A 17,750-nucleotide genomic window follows, 5' to 3' on the forward strand; every position below is an offset into this window, starting at 1 on the left:
TTTTCCATAGGCTGAGTCAGTCCTTCCGACAGTCATTTCCCTTTCGATTTCGTCTCATTTTCCTTTCAGCCGTTTCGCCTTTGCGACACTGCACTTCCTGTTTATTTCATTCCTAAGTGTCTTGTATTTCCCTTCCTGGATTTCCCAGAACAATTTTGTACTTCTTTCTTTCACCGATTAACTGAAGTATTTGTTCTGTTTCTTTGCAGTTAGCTCCTTTGTACCTATGCTTTTCTTTGCCGCTTCTGTGACTGCCTTCTCCAGTCTCATTCCTAGAACCAATACCATATTCTACCCTAACCCTTTGTTCTACTCCTTCCCCTACAACGATATTCCAATTCAGCATCTTATTACATTTTCTTCTCTCTTTGTATACTGAATTGCCCGCTCAATAGCCTCATATATTTTCTCTATCTCTCCATCTTCTGCTTGCTACGCCAATCTCAGCAGTCGTTGTCGGTGTTAGTTTGCTATTGATTGTGATGGCAACAACCCTATCACTGAGCTTTTCGCAGTAACTCACTCTCTGCCCTATTTTCCTACTCATAACGAATCCTATTCCCGTTTATCCTTTTCTGTTGCTGCTGATATCACCCTATACTCATCTGAGCAGAAATCGTTGTCTTCTATCCATTTCACTTCACTGACCATAAACCCACAGCAACGGACATTATCATTCCCCAATCCTCGAACCACCCACACGCACAAAAGCAAGCAGCACTTCGACACATGCTCCATAGACTCAACACAGTACCACTCACCAAAGAAAGCTACCAAAAGGAACTGGACATAATACTGCAGATAGCACAAAATAATGGTTACAATAATAACACAGTCACAAAGCTAAACAACAAAATTAAAAGTAAAATAAAAGCAGAAACCTCCAAACCACAGATAACAACACAACAGAACCAAACACAAAAACGCAGTCCCATAACAACTACACAGGATAATCAGAAAAAGATGAAAGAAAACACAAAATGTACACAATGATATAGAAACACAAACTCACCTACAAAATCACCATTTTCAAAAGACAGGGAATATACATAGCATACACAACAGACAATTGCATACATAAATCACCCCAAAACTGACAAAAAACAGAGACATATACCAGAAAGCAGGTATATTCCAGTTACACTTGTGAAGGCACATACATAGGACAAACAGGGAGAACGTTTAATGCCAGATACAAGGAACACATGAGAGCATGAAAATATGGGACAAACCACTCCACATATGCAGAATACCTAAGAGAAAATGACCACAAACCATTGTGACAGCCAGAGCGAGAGCACCAGCAGCAGCGAGTACTGTTTGTATAAAGCGTTTATTTTGCATTTTGTTTACGACCTTCCACTAAGGAAGGGATTCTATTTGTGTTTATCTGCTCTGCATAGTAACTAACAGTTCTTGATATAACTTTACGTAGTTTTCGTGTTAGCTTTCTTAGTGTTTTCTTGATCGTTTAGAACAGAAAGCGCCCTAAAACCGTATTTTGTTTGTTTCGCGGCCGTTAGCCACTAGTCACTTGAATCAGCAGTTGTTTTGTGACAGCCAGAGCGAGAGCACCAGCAGCAGCGAGTACTGTTTGTATAAAGCGTTTATTTTGCATTTTGTTTACGACCTTCCACTAAGGAAGGGATTCTATTTGTGTTTATCTGCTCTGCATAGTAACTAACAGTTCTTGATAAAACTTTACGTAGTTTTCATGTTAGATTTCTTAGTGTTTTCTTGATCGTTTAGAACAGAAAGCGCCCTAAAACCGTCTTTTGTTTGTTTCGCGGCCGTTAGCCACTAGTCACTTGAATCAGCAGTTGTCTTGTGACAGCCAGAGCGAGAGCACCAGCAGCAGCGAGTACTGTTTGTATAAAGCGTTTTTGTACTTATTTGCTGCGCTTAGCTTTTAAATAGTTTTTCAGGGAAAACCTAGCGTAGTTTTCGCGTCTCGTATTTCAGTGAGTGTTTCTTGATTATCAGAGTAGCTCATCAGAAGATTATCTTGGGAATTTGTCACCGTATAGAGTAGGGTAAACATAGTCATGTGTAGGGACTGTGGTTGTTGTGAGCGGACGCAAGGAGAATTGGCCACTCTTCGGGGGCAGGTGGAGGCTTTGTATGTTAGGCTCATCGAGCTCGAGGCGCAGGTGTCGGCTCGTAGTGGCGTTGGGGCAACTGTGGTGAGACCTATGCCTACTTCGGTGGCCTTGGAATCACATGGAACCCCTGATGTCGCTGCGTCTTCCGGCAGTGAGCATCTCACCGGTCAGCCATCACTCCAGGGTGAATGGCGGACAGTGGTGGGCTCGCGCGTGCCTGGCCGAAAGGCGAAGGTGGGATCTGGCCGCGTGGCAGCTGCCTTAACCCTTTCCAACAGGTACGGGGTGCTTCCTAGTGGTGATGACATCGTTTCCGAGCCACCACAGGATGCCTCGCCTGTTGGGCCAGTGGCCGATTCTCCGGCAAGGTCCCGACAGTCACAGAGGGCGGGCCTATTAGTTATAGGGAGCTCCAACGTTAGGCGGGTTATGGAGCCCCTCAGGAAAATAGCGGGTAGGTCGGGGAAGAATGCCAGTGTGCACTCGGTGTGCTTGCCGGGGGGTCTCGTCCGTAATGTGGAGGAGGCCCTTCCGGCAGCTATTGAACGCACTGGGTGTGACCGGCTGCAGATAGTAGCACATGTCGGAACGAATGACGCCTGCCGCTTGGGTTCTGAGGCCATCCTTGGTTCCTTCCGGCGGCTGACTGATTTGGTGAAGACAACCAGCATCGCACGCGGAGTGCAAGCTGAGCTTAATATCTGCAGCATAGTGCCCAGAGTCGATCGCGGTCCCCTGGTTTGGAGCCGTGTGGAGGGTCTAAACCAGAGGCTCAGACGACTCTGCGACTATAATGGTTGCAAATTCATCGACCTCCGTTATTGGGTGGAGAACTGTAGGGCCCCCCTAGACAGGTCAGGCGTGCACTACACACCGGAAGCAGAGTACGTGTGGCGTGCACACGGGGGTTTTTTAGGTTAGAGGGACCCCCCCTTGGGCGAAACGATAAAATACCTGACGGCTTACCAGAGAGGACATTATCATCGTTGATAAAGAACGTCCGTCCTCAGAGACCAAAAACAGGAAAAGTTAACGTAATATTGGTAAACTGCAGGAGTATCCAGGGCAAGGTTCCTGAATTAGTATCTCTTATTGAAGGAAATAGTGCGCATATAGTATTAGGAACGGAAAGTTGGTTAAAACCGGAAGTGAACAGTAACGAAATCCTAGACACAGAATGGAATATATACCGCAAGGATAGGATAAACGCCAATGGTGGAGGAGTATTTATAGCAGTAATGAATTCAATAATATCCAGTGAAGTTATCAGCGAATGCGAATGTGAAATAATCTGGGTTAAGTTAAGTATCAAAGGTGGGTCAGATATGATAGTCGGATGCTTCTATAGACCACCTGCATCAGCAATCGTAGTAGTTGAGCGCCTCAGAGAGAACCTGCAGAACGTCGTGAAGAAGTTTCGTGATCATACTATTGTAATAGGGGGAGACTTCAATCTACCAGGTATAGAATGGGATAGTCACACAATCAGAACTGGAGCCAGGGACAGAGACTCTTGTGACATTATCCTGACTGCCTTGTCCGAGAATTACTTCGAGCAGATAGTTAGAGAACCAACTCGTGAAGCTAACGTTTTAGACCTCATAGCAACAAATAGACCGGAACTTTTCGACTCCGTGAATGTAGAAGAGGGTATCAGTGATCATAAGTCAGTGGTTGCATCAATGACTACAAGTGTAATAAGAAATGCCATGAAAGGAAGGAAAATATATTTGCTTAACAAGAGTGATAGGGCACAAATAGCAGAATATCCGAGTGACCACCATCAAACGTTCATTTCTGAGGAAGAGGATGTGGAACAAAAATGGAAAAAAATTCAGAAACATCGTCCAGTACGCCTTAGATAAGTTCGTACCGACTAAGGTCCAAAGCGAGGGGAAAGATCCACCGTGGTATAACAATCATGTACGAAAGGTACTACGGAAACAAAGAAAGCTTCATCATAGGTTTAAGAGTAGTCGAATCATAGCTGATAAGGAAAAGCTGAACGAAGCGAAAAAGAGCGTAAAGAGAGCAATGAGAGAAGCATTCAACGAATTCGAACATAAAACATTGGCAAACAATCTAAACAAGAACCCTAAAAAGTTTTGGTCATATGTAAAATCGGTAAGCGGATCTAAATCCCCTATTCAGTCACTCGTTGACCACGATGGCACCGAAACAGAGGACGACCGAAGAAAGGCAGAAATACTGAATTCAGTGTTCCGAAACTGTTTCACTGCGGAAAATCGTAACACGGTCCCTGACTTCAGCCGTCGCACGGACGCCAAAATGGAAAATATTGAAATAAACGATATCGGAATTGAAAAACAACTGCTATCACTTAGTAGCGGAAAAGCATCCGGACCAGACGAGATACCCTTAAGATTCTACAGTGATTATGCTAAAGAACTTGCCCCCTTTCTATCAGCAATTTATCGTAGATCGCTGGAAGAACGTAAAGTACCTAGCGACTGGAAGAAAGCGCAGGTCGTTCCCATTTTCAAGAAGGGTCATAAATCAGATGCGAATAATTATAGGCCTATTTCGCTTACGTCAATCTGTTGTAGAATAATGGAACATGTTTTGTGTTCTCGTATTATGACGTTCTTAGATAATACAAATCTCCTTCATCATAACCAACATGGATTCCGCAAACAGAGATCATGTGAAACTCAGCTCGCCCTATTTGCCCAAGAAATTCACAGTGCCGTAGACACTGGCGAGCAGATTGATGCCGTATTCCTGGACTTCAGGAAGGCATTTGATACGGTTCCGCACTTACGTTTAGTGAAAAAAATACGAGCTTACGGAATATCGGACCAGGTTTGTGATTGGATTCAGGATTTCCTAGAAGAAAGAACACAACATGTCATTCTTAACGGTTCAAAATCTGCAGATGTAGAGGTAATTTCGGGAGTACCGCAGGGAAGCGTGATAGGACCTTTATTGTTTACAATATACATAAATGACTTAGTTGACAACATCGGTAGCTCCGTGAGGCTATTTGCAGATGACACGGTTGTCTACAAGAAAGTAGCAACATCAGAAGACTCGTACGTACTCCAGGAGGACCTGCAGAGGATTAATGCATGGTGCGACAGCTGGCAGCTTTCCCTAAACGTAGATAAATGTAATATAATGCGCATACATAGGGGCATAAATCCATTCCAGTACGATTATGCCATAGGTGGTAAATCATTGGAAGCGGTAACGACCGTAAAATACTTAGGAGTTACTATCCGGAGCGATCTGAAGTGGAATGATCACATAAAACAAATAGTGGGAAAAGCAGGCGCCAGGTTGAGATTCATAGGAAGAATTCTAAGAAAATGTGACTCATCGACGAAAGAAGTAGCTTACAAAACGCTTGTTCGTCCGATTCTTGAGTATTGCTCATCAGTATGGGACCCTTACCAGGTTGTATTAATAGAAGAGATAGACATGATCCAGCGAAAAGCAGCGCGATTCGTCATGGGGACATTTAGTCAGCGCGAGAGCGTTACGGAGATGCTCAACAAGCTCCAGTGGCGGACACTTCAAGAAAGGCGTTACGCAATACGGAGAGGTTTATTATCGAAATTACGAGAGAGCACATTCCGGGAAGAGATGGGCAACATATTACTACCGCCCACATATATCTCGCGTAATGATCACAACGAAAAGATCCGAGAAATTAGAGCAAATACGGAGACTTACAAGCAGTCGTTCCTCCCACGCACAATTCGTGAATGGAACAGGGAAGGGGTGATCAGATAGTGGTACAATAAGTACCCTCCGCCACACACCGTAAGGTGGCTCGCGGAGTATAGATGTAGATGTAGATGTAGAGACGGTGACATGAGAATAATTACAATCAGCAATAAAAAGCACCTTCTGACCATGCAAGAAAATTACCACATACATAAAACCAAAGCAGAGGGGAAAATCCTGTTGATTGACCAAGTACACATGCCAAGCAATTCATTATTTACACTAATAGATAAAATAATAGAATAATATTCGCAAAAAGGATAAATATAATAACATTGTCCAATGTAATAAAAATAGACCCCAACATCTTTACACTCACTCATCCATGTCACCTCCACAGAATATTGAAACAAAAGGTCAAAACAGCTATCACCAATGTTTTCTGCCACTCGCTAACAGCTAGTACAACCGCCCCCCTTCCACGGCGCCCCCCCCCCCCCGCTACAAAAAAATACCAAAGAAGATGAAACACGTAATGGCGTTGCAATATTTACGGTGGTTGGTGGTTATTGGGATGTTTAAGGGGGACTAAACAGCGAAGGTCATCAGTCCCCCACGCAATATTTACGCTGTGAAAAGAAGTGTACGACGAAATAGTTGTATCGAGTGATTAGAGAACGATAGTCCACCACAAAAAAGAGTGAGAAGCATGGTGAACAGTGTGTGGATGGCGAGAACACAAATATGTGAATATATAGCAGTGATAAAAGTGGTAGTGCGACCTCCAGACCAGATCTGAGGGAACGCAGATCAGCAAATCGTAATTAATTACATGTTTAACAAAAAATTGCGAAGTGAACTGTTTGATAATCTATAACTAACAAAAATGTATCGTTATAGATCCCACTGATGATCCCGTACAACAGGAGAAGGCGAAAAGCGTATGGGGTAAATAAAGTAACTAGCAGCAGAAAAAGGCAGTTTGATTTGCAAAACATGTAATTACCATTTCCCTTTTCTTATTTTCTAGCTTCCCCACAACATACGAACTTCTGACACTCCACGCACAGACTCGTAGAACGTTATCCTTTCGTTGGTTACTCAATCTTTTTCTCATGATCACCATCCTTTTGACAGTCCCCTCCTGGGGATCCGAATGGGAGATCAGTCTGCAACGTTTCGCCAATGGGCGGATCATTATGGTACTTTTTTAGTAGAAGGCTATGTGTCCTGTGGATACACATTACGTATCTTTAATGCTGTGGTTTCCATTGCCCTCTGAATCTTTATGCCATTGATCATTGCTGATTCTTTAGCGTTGTAAGAGCTGATTCCCACCCTAGGGGCAGTTTCCCACACCTAGGACAAGAGTGTGCCCTGAACCTCTGTCCGCTCCTCCGCCCCTTTGAAAAGGCTATTGGTAGAACGAGGGTGACTTCTCATCGCAGAAAACCTCGGCCGCCATTGCTTTTCTCTTTTATCGAACGCAGGACGGAAGACGTTTTGATTATTAATTAAAGGCTCTTCCCCTATACCTGTTAGTGTGATATATGCACACACAGTATTTAGTGAAGTGTTGTGTGGCTGGCACGTTGCCTTAACGTATCCAAGCCAGATAAGTCAGACTCGGGGCTGGGCAGAACACGAAGTCTACCGTAGGGAGCTTTCAGTAGTGGAGTGGGGTTGGGGAATAGAATGTCGGGGCGGGTACTCGCGACTCGCTACGTTACAGTGGCTCAACGACTTGGAAATCTTGAGTGTTGAGGGGTGCTTGAGGAGGCAGGTGGCCTATTAAAACTGTCAGTTAATACGCTCTAAGACAAAAAACGACGCACCCCAAAGGCGTTATAAAAATTGATCATCAGTTTATGTTTACGCAGGTAACGACAGAGAACGCAAAATTCTAAATTCTGTCGGCGGAGTGATGAATATGTGACGGTGCAACGCAATTTCACAACATAGCTGGCAAATGTAGTAAACAGGGGACATGTCAATATCAGGGCGTAAAGTATGCCTGGATTTCATTCCGTGTACTCAGTTGGACAGCAACTATGCCTCACAGACAGGCAAGTGAACACTATACGCAGATTTCAGCATTTGAGAAGCAACGTGCAGTTGCGCTCTCAGACGCTCCTTGGAGAAATTGACGAACCGCTCGACGTTTGAATAGGGGCAATGCATTTATTCGACGATGTTGGCAGGAATGGGTGGACCATGGCCGAACACAGCGTCAAGAAGGAAGCCGTCGAACCACAGAGAGTCATGGACTGTGCTGTTGGTCCCGGCGGAGGTTCGAGTCCTCCCTCGGGCATGGGTGTGTGTGTTTGTCCTTAGGATTACCTACAGAGACGACAGAACGCGAGGACCGAACAATCGTCGTCATTATCGTCGACCCGGCGTGCAAGTGGTGCTTCATTGACTACAAGGACCGGTAATAGCCGGCTCACTGAGAGCAGGATGAGCTCACGACACCCCTTGCGTCGACTACCGTTGGCCTCAGTACACCAAGCCCGTAGTCAGTAGAATTCGGCCTCGAATCTCATTTACTAACGTAGTAGCGTCTCCAGTGGCGAGTCCAGCCTCAGACTGTGCCCCGACAACCATCGAAGACGAGTCAGGAGACGACACGGGCAGTGGTAGAAAATCAGATCGACTGTCGCCCGTCGCCCACCATATTGTCCAACAACCGCAAGTGATGGTCTGTGCTGCCATTTCTTTTCAAACCAGGACCCGTTGCTCATCAGACGTGGCACCTTTACTACAAAAGAAAACAAATCACTTCTTGGCTTTTGGCAAGATCAATGTGTGGTTTTATTAACTTTTATTGTTTAGTGATAGTAATAACATGTTGCATTACCAATAATCTTAATACTTTTACAATTTAAATAATCTTGAAACCAAATTGAGACTCCTTCAGACTCAATTATCTTACGATGATTATTAGTCCTCAAAACCAAAGGCGAAACTGGAAACGAAATCTGGTGGCGTACGTCACGGGCCTAATAGTGATGCTTATGCGAGCGACCGGGATAACGCCTCGCCGAAGGAGCGTTGAAATTTTCTAAGTCCGTTATCAGTGCCGCATTGCGACTGACTGAGTTATCCTTTGGCTGAGTGTTCTCGAGGAGTGCTGTTGTGTTCGTGATGCCTCGTGATCGTTATTACAGACCTTACGTTGTCGGCTTCCTGTAGTATAAAGCTATTGATAGTATGTCGGTGACTACATCGTCTAAAGTGGGAGCGCAAGTGATTTTGCAGTGACCGTTGTTGGTTGTCGGTTGTATCTTCAACTTTACTAGGGCTGACAGTGGTGACGAGCGATATGGATAATTGCGACTGTAGTGCTTTGTTCTGATGCCAAAAAGGTTTCTGGTGTAGAGAGTTTCGAAAGTCGGGATGTGATTGCTTTTTCAGATTGGAGAGGTGCTTAACAAAGAAATGGGTCATTCATACCTCGCTTCTAGTGTGCTTTTGGTTTCGAGGACTAGGAATACCTTGCCTTTCATGGCAAGCCATCCTGGGTAGATATCGTGTGACTATAATTAAAATTTCCCTACTCAACACGTTATAACACGGAACCTAATTACCGTACGAGTATCAAACTTGGTATCGTTAATGCTCAGAGTATGGGGTGCCTAATTTCCTTGCGTCAAAGGGCCATCGTGCAGTACCACACGCCATGATCAGTCATCGTGATTCATCGTCTCACACACCTGACCAGTCGCAATGCATCTACATCTACATCTACATCCACATCATACTCCGCAAGCAACCTGAAAGTGTGTGGCGGAGGGTACTTTCGGTACCACTATCTGATTCCTCCAACCCTGTGCCACTCACGAATAGTGCGTGGGAAGAATGACTGTCGATAAGCCTCTGTATTGCCTCCAATTTCACGAATTTTCTCCTCGTGATCAATACGCGAAATTTAAGTGGGGGACGGGGGGGGGGGGGGGGGGAGGGGGAAGTAACATGTTGTCTGACTCCTCCTGAAAAGTGTTGTCCAAAAATTTCAATAGTAAATCTCTCCGTCATGTACAACGCCTCTCTTGTAACGTCTGCCATTGGAGTTTGTGTAGCATCTCCGAAACGCTCTCTCGCCAGCTTAACGAAACCGTGACGAAACACGCCGCTCTTCCTTGGATATTTACAATCTCCTCTATCAGTCTTACCTGATAGGGATCCCAGATAGATGAACAATACTCAAGAATCGGGCGAACAAGCGCCTTATAAGCCACTTCTTTCGCGGATGAGTTACATTTCCTGAAGATTCTTCCAGTGAATCTGAGTCTGGTGTCTGATTTTTCAACGTCCACTTAGAAAACTTAATAAATTACTGTGCTGATAAGCCTCTACGTTATTTGATTTTCAAACAGCTGAGCAGAACTGAACGTACTCACACATTTTGCATTTCGCTCTTAACCTATTCTGATCAACACTAAAATGACACACAATATTTTTAGCGCAACGCAATCTGACTTTCAATAATCCCTACAAAAGAATGGCCCTGACTAACAATAAACTATACCTTTCAAAATCACTTGCCTCACAAAAATCTTCATTACTCAAGCTACTGCAATACAGCGAGCGCCACTACTGCCAGCTAAATAAAAGATTCAAACTACTGAAGGCACTAATTACTGATAGGCGTAGTTAGCAAATGAAAGATTTTGATAGAGAACAAGCAATGTATTTACCCTAATAGTGTTCAAAAGTCATAATATATATATCAGTCCATGATATCCAATATTACAAATTTACTCTTTCTGATGGTCACACGTCCGGATCGTCCGCTCTCAAAATTCCGCCATCTCTCTCCCCACATCCACCACTGCTGGCGGCTCACCTCCAACTGCGCAACGCTACGCGCTGTTAACATCAACCTGCCCAACACTACAATGGCGAACAACAATGCGACCAACCACAGACTGCACACAGCACAGCCAGTGATTTTCATACAGAGCGCTAGGTGACGTTACTAACATAAAAACCTAAACAGCCTACTTACACTTTTCCAATTATCTGTTTCATATGGTCATTCAACTTAAGGTTGCTCTTGATAGTTACGCCAAGATATCTTACGGCAGACACTGTCTCGTTCTTGAGCTGTTTGCCATCAATAGTGTAGCTGTACAGTGGTGGATTTTTTTCCTTTGTGTACGCAATATGTTACATTTGTTTACGTTCAGGGTCAACTGCCAGAGCCTGCACCATTCATCAACTCTCTGCAGATCGTTCTGCAAATTCTTACTATCTTCCGGCATTGGTACTTTGGTACAGACAGCTGCATCATCGGCGAATAGCCTTAAAGAGCAATCCGACGCTTTCTACTAGATAATTTATACATATATTGTAAGTAGCAACGGTGCTATCACATTTCCCTGTGGTACTCCGTATATTCCGTTTCCATCTGCCGATTTAGGTCTTTTATGAGAGACGTGTTGTGTTCCGTCTGCAAGAAAGTCTTAAATCCAATCAATCAAGGAACACGGCATCAACCTGAGCCCCGTTGACCACTGCGCTGTGGATCTCACGGAGGAAAAGAGCGAGATGAGTTTCGCAGGATCTGTGCTTGCGGAATCCATGTTGATTTTTATAGAGGAGATGTTCATTTTCCAAAGGCATAAAACATGTTATATAATTCTGCAGCTGATAGAGTAAACGATATAGGTCTATAATTGTGTGGATCTGTCTTACGGCATTTTTAAAAACGGGAATGACCTGCGCTTTTTTTCATTTGTTAGGTGCCTTTCGTTGCTCAAGCGACCTACGATAAATTACTGCTAGAAGGGGAGAAAGGTCTTTCGCATAATCAAATGGTTCAAATGGCTCTGAGCACTGTGGGACTTAACATCTATGGTCATCAGTCCCCTAAAACTTAGAACTACTTAAACCTAACTAACCTAAGGACATCACACAACACCCAGCCATCACGAGGCAGAGAAAATCCCTGACCCCGCCGGGAAGCGAACCCGGGAACCCGGGCGTGGGAAGCGAGAACGCTACCGCACGACCACGAGATGCGGGCATCGCATAATCTTTATAGAATGTTATAGGTATCTCATGTGGCCCTGGAACCTTCCCACTACTAAGCGATTGTAGCTGATTTTCAATTCCGCGATCCACTATCTCAACATCAGCCATTTCGATGTTCGTACGACAATTGAAAGGAGGGGTAGTGTTACGATCTTCTGCTCTTCTGCGGTGAAACAACTTCGGATGACCGAATTCAGTATTTCAGCCTTCTCTCTGTTATCTTCCGTTTCGGTGCCGGTGTGGTCACTGAGAGAATGAATAGATGATTTTGACCCACTTACTGTTTTTACATGCGACCAGCATCTCTTAGGGCTTTAACTCAGGTCTGTTGACAATGTCTTACTTTCAAAATCATTGAACGCTTCTCTCATTGCTCTCCGTGCGCTCATTTTCACTTCAATCAGCTTTTGTTTGTCAGCTAGGGTCTTACGTCTATTCAATAATCTGAGACGAAGTTCTCTTTGTTTACGTAACCCTTTTCTAGCACAGGTATCAAACCACAGTAGATCTTATTCGTCCCTTAAAACCATACTCGGAACATACTTGTCTACGCAATATTGAACGATGCGTTTGAATTTTTTCCATTTGTTCTCCACAGCTTCGTCCTCATCATGGGATATTTGATGCTGACTGCTGAGATATTCTGAAATTTGTATCCTGTCACCCTTGCTGAGCAAATATACCTTCCTACCTTTCTTAACATTCTTTGTAGACCCGTCGTCATAGATGCTGTCACAGCCGTAGGATCACTGGTACCTTGCTCTACGTTAACTGATCTAATAAGATCAGGTCTGTTTGTTGCCAGCAGGTATAAGACGTTACCATCACGAGTTAGTTCTCTAACTGTCAGCTTAAGATAATTTTCGGACAAGACATCCAGAGCAATGCCACACAATTCCCTGTCTCTGGCACCTGTTTCGATGGCATTCACTCCCAATCTATGCCTGGCAAGTTGAAGTCACACCCTATTACTACGGCATGATCAGTAGTCGGCAGCGGCCACCGGCTGCCCTGCACCCCGCCGCTGACGTCAGCAGTAGCGGCCACCAGCTGTGCTCCCTGCTGTTGGTAAACAACCGCCCGCCTACCTTCGGCCCCTGCCGACGAAGCAGCGACACCACCGCACCAGAGGCCAACGGAAGATGAAGGAAAGCATGGGGTAAGACGCTAGCTCGAGCCGTCAACGTCACACCTGGAATGGAAGACACAGAGGAGGAACTTGTGCTTATGTCCTCCAGTGAAAAGATAGCAGCCATAGACAAAATATTAAGCGAAATAGGAGCAAAGTTAAAAGCTAAGCGTGTTTCATCTGCTCTAATAACTGTCTTTAGAGACATAGTGTTTCCCTTAGCTTTCCAAATAACTAGCCTTCAAGCTAAACTGTCTTGCCTAACGATGAAAATATGTAATTAAGACTTGAACCACAGAGCCAGCCAAAGACTTAAAAATACAAACTTTGTAAGAAAAGGCTGAGAAATTAGATGACGAAAATACGGAATTGAGTATAGCGAACCAAGACTTGCAACAACAAATAGGAAAGCTAACTAATAAAGTCACACAACAAGCGCAAACACAAACACAGGCACTGACATATGCTGCAGCCTTAACAAAAGAGCCCAAAACCAAAGAGGCTCGAAGAATAGAACAGGCTAACACAAAACAGGTTACAACCCTATATATCAAATCGACAGCAAATCAAGACGCCAAAGCTGTTCGACAGACAATCACCAAGAACATAAATCCCAGGAAAGAGAATATACATATAAAATCAATCAGGACCACCCAGACTGCAGTTATTGTAGAAACGGAAACACAGGAAGATTGTCGAAAAACAATAGAAATGACTAAAGACCGCACACCACTGCCTGTGAAGGACCGCGAAAACGCAAGCCACTTGTGGCAGTATATCACGTGCAAGATACACTTACCGACGAGGAGTTCCTAGACAGCCTTTACGAGCAGAATCTAAGCGGTGACTCCACGAAAGAAGACTTCGACAGAGAAGTCAAAAGTAGGTTTAAAACAGGGCCTAATGGAAGGGGTTTCAGAATTGAACTAGCCTTCTAAAAGGCTCGCCACCTAAGCTCAGAGCAGTGTGCCCTTTCGGCTCCCATAGCAAATGGTGTGGCTAACGCGAGACGCAGTCTCCAATGAAAATACTAACAACAATATTTAACTTCTATCGGTGTAGTCAGCACAGAAGAGCCAGTCGCTGACGGTGATTTTGGTTTCGGTTTGTGGGGAACGCATCGGTGTGGTTACCAGCGCCCATACAAATTCCCAAACTTTTCACAGTTCAGTCTCGCCATTTCCCTGTCTGATGATGAAATGATCAGGACAACACAAAGACTCATTCCCTGGGAGGACCGAGCGAGGTGGCGGAGTGGTTAAGACACTGGACTCGCATTCGGGAAGACGACGACGCTTCAAACCCGCATACGGCCATCCTGATATAGGGTTACCGTTATACCCCTAAATCGCTTCAGGCAAATGCTAGGATGAATCCTTTGAAAAGATACGGCCGACTTCCTTCCCCATCCTTCTCCAATCCGATGGAACCGATGACCTCGCTGTTACGTTACCTCCCCCAAATCAACCAACCAATAAACCTGGGCGGAGAAAATCCCCAAGCCAGCCACTGTGGCCGAGCGGTTTCAGGCGCTTCGGTCCGGAACCGCTCGACTGCTACGGTCGCAGGTTCGAATCCTGCCTCGTGCTTGGATGTGTATGATGTCCTCAGGTTAGCTAGGTTTAAGTAGTTCTAAGTTCTAGAGGACTGATGGCCTCACATGTTAAGTCCCATAGTGCTTAGAGCCATTTGAACCATTTGAAAATGCCCAACCCGGCCGGGAATCGAACCCGGGACCCCGTGATCTCGAGGCAACAATGCTAAGCACTAGACCACGACCTGCAGACGACCCAATCGAAAGCGCTTCCGTCTTAAGTAGATGTACACCCGAACTCCCTCCTCCAACTTCTCATGCAGGCTTTGAGCGCCTCCCCTGCAAGTCAAAAGCAAACGTATAACTTTAAGTGTCCTCTGCACTGTCGCTGTTCTGGGGAAGATGTTATCTAACCTGAAATATTGTGCCACTCCATTCTTAAAAGTCATTATTTTTATCAGACTAAGTTTTCTGGCGTCCCTATGGACGGCTGAGTGCCGCAGAAGGCTCAGTTTTATTACCCAGAGGACCTCTCGGCATTTTGCGCTCATTGTTTCTAAAGAAAAGACGTTCTTTAGCGAATCTTCAGAACAGGTTTTGGGCGACACCCCCTCCCCTCCCCCCCCCCACCCCTCCCAACTTTCTGGACCACCTAGGCGCCACCGCGGCTACACGTTGCCAATCATCTCATCTAACGCACTCGGTCTCGCAGGTTTCCAAAATGAAAGCCCACTGTATATTTCTCTTCCTCCGCCCAGGACAGGACACAGAACTTTTAACGAATGCCAGCCTGCTGCTTACTGTACCACGTGCAACGGTGTTGAACTAAATGCAATAGGAGATGAAATAAACTGAAGAATCCACTGATCCACTACATAATAACCCAGCAATCACTCTTTCTCAGTTTGTAAATTAGCCTATACTCGATGTTTATTTAGCGAAAGATTGAATTAACAGTAAGAGAGGAGGCTCACATCTCTGAATATTGCTGCAGATACTCAGTAATTTTGTTGCTCTGGTCAAGCATTTAAGAATTTCTTCTGTACGTGGTATTGACTGTCCCTTCACTACAAACAAATCATTAATTAGTATTTTGGCTCAATGCTAATGGGTAAATATCTATGTGAGGTTACCAGTCAGATCCGACTTGCGTTAGATTATTTGAATAATAATGTCAAGGTTAATTTATTTCTTGTAGACCTAATTATGAAGCCGTCGACCCATTTGTTAATGTTTCTTATTATTTTCCTTTTAATTATCAAAAAACATTTATAGATTGTTTTAATTGAACCACTTCAGTCTTTGCTAACTAAGGGGCTTCATAAATAATCCTTGCTTTCATAAGGGCTGAAGTGTGACCAAACACCTTTTGATCAGACGAGTCATGTTACATTTGTAAGTCGTGTATGCTCCCTCTGCCAGTGAGGAGGCATTGACTTGATGCTGACTGGCGATTTACTTCACATTATTGTTACTGGACCCATAGTGGTGTTGCGGGTGTATGTACACGCTCTTAATGGCAACTAATTTTCTACAAATCTGAATGTTATCAAGAACGAGATGTGAAATGTTAGTTCAAGCTCTACATCATGCTGAGAAACAGTTTTCATCTCCATAAGATAGTTTATAGGATTGTCGTCTTTTTGACTGATGTTTTTCTCAGCGTTATGGTTACAAAACGAACCCAAGAATTCTAACTGCCAGTTATCTTGGTTTATTTCTGCCTAATACGTCTCTAGATATCAGCAGCAAATAATAACCCATAAATCACCGTTTACCATTGGTGATCGTTTATTAAATTAACATACTCAGTACTATATAAGCAATTTGTGAATTTCATTTATTGCTTCTCAGAAGAACTGAAAATTAGCTTTAGTTATTTTTTCATAATGTGGGGCCACAATCATAATATATTTCTTTAAAGTCAGTACCGCCATTAGACTGTTTTTTATTTGCAGTGTTACAATTACACGATCATGATTTCGGCTTTAAAGTACCATTAGCAGGTGTTTTAATGTTATACAGTGCCTAAGATGGCATACTGTCGTATTTAAAATATACTATTAGACACATTGTCTAAGAAATATTGACCCTTAGAAAATGTCTCTAATAGTGTATTTTAAATACGACAGTATGCCATCTTAGGCACTGTATAACATTAAAACACTTGATAATGGCACTTTAAAGCCGGAATCATGATCGTGTAAATGTAACACTGCAAATAAAAAACTGTCTAATGGCGGTACTGACTTTAAAGTAATGGAAACACGGTGTTTATTTTATATTATCTATTAAGCGTTACTTTATTTCTGAATTACTTCTTCGTAATCATATTCTAAAGAGATACTTCTAATACTTTTCTCTCCTCTATTAATAATTCAACATTAAATGGATGAATATGTCTCTCTTATTTCCAGCCATTAAGTGACGTCTGGGGCGTTGGGAGGGGGAGGAGGTTTTATTCATTTATTTAAAAGCAGTTGTCAACAGAGCGTCTATGTATTCCGTTATATACACAAGATTTATGGCGTGATACTAGTCTGCTGCTGAAATTTCAGAAGGCTATGACAAATGTTATTAATTGCGTAGCAATGTGTGCTGACGTAGGGACAGCGGTGTAGCGCGATATATGAGTCTGGTGAGAGGAAAAACTGATTCGATGCCAACGGCTAGCAGCATTGCCGTTATTTTATCGGCACGAGGAGGTAGAATTACAGCGCAATATTTCAGCGGAAACCTATAAAACGGCACCTGTCTGAATTATATTGCATCATGCTCGTTCTTAACTGTCCGTTATTTTACCAAAATGCTCGTGGACTATGTTCAGTGAGCCACAGCGATAGGTTATCGTCCATTATTATTTGTAATTCCACCGTTTCTGTAACTGTTATAGCAAAACGAGTGATGTTTCTAATTTTTAGAGTGCGTTTTTAAGAAGCGTCTCGTGGCGTTGTTTGGAATCTCCAGTTCTCGCGATTTATGCTTAATTTTTCGAGCAATGAACTATGAATATTCTTGATTAGAAAACTTGTTACATCGCATCCCTTCAAAAGTAAGTGAAGTAAACCACTCTAACGAGAAAATAAACCTACATTTGTGAAAAAAAGTGGCAAGCGAACCTTCTTCGTTTATTTCTTGTGTCGATTGTCGTTTGTTTGTTTTGAAAGGTAGTGACCTCTTGTTGGCATTAGACAGATAATCAGTCAGCAACAACCGGCCGAGACAATAACAGCCACAGGAAGTAACTAATTCTTTGACA

The sequence above is a fragment of the Schistocerca americana genome, chromosome 2 (assembly GCF_021461395.2).
Source record: "Schistocerca americana isolate TAMUIC-IGC-003095 chromosome 2, iqSchAmer2.1, whole genome shotgun sequence".
In the NCBI taxonomy this organism is placed as follows: Eukaryota; Metazoa; Arthropoda; class Insecta; order Orthoptera; family Acrididae; genus Schistocerca; species Schistocerca americana.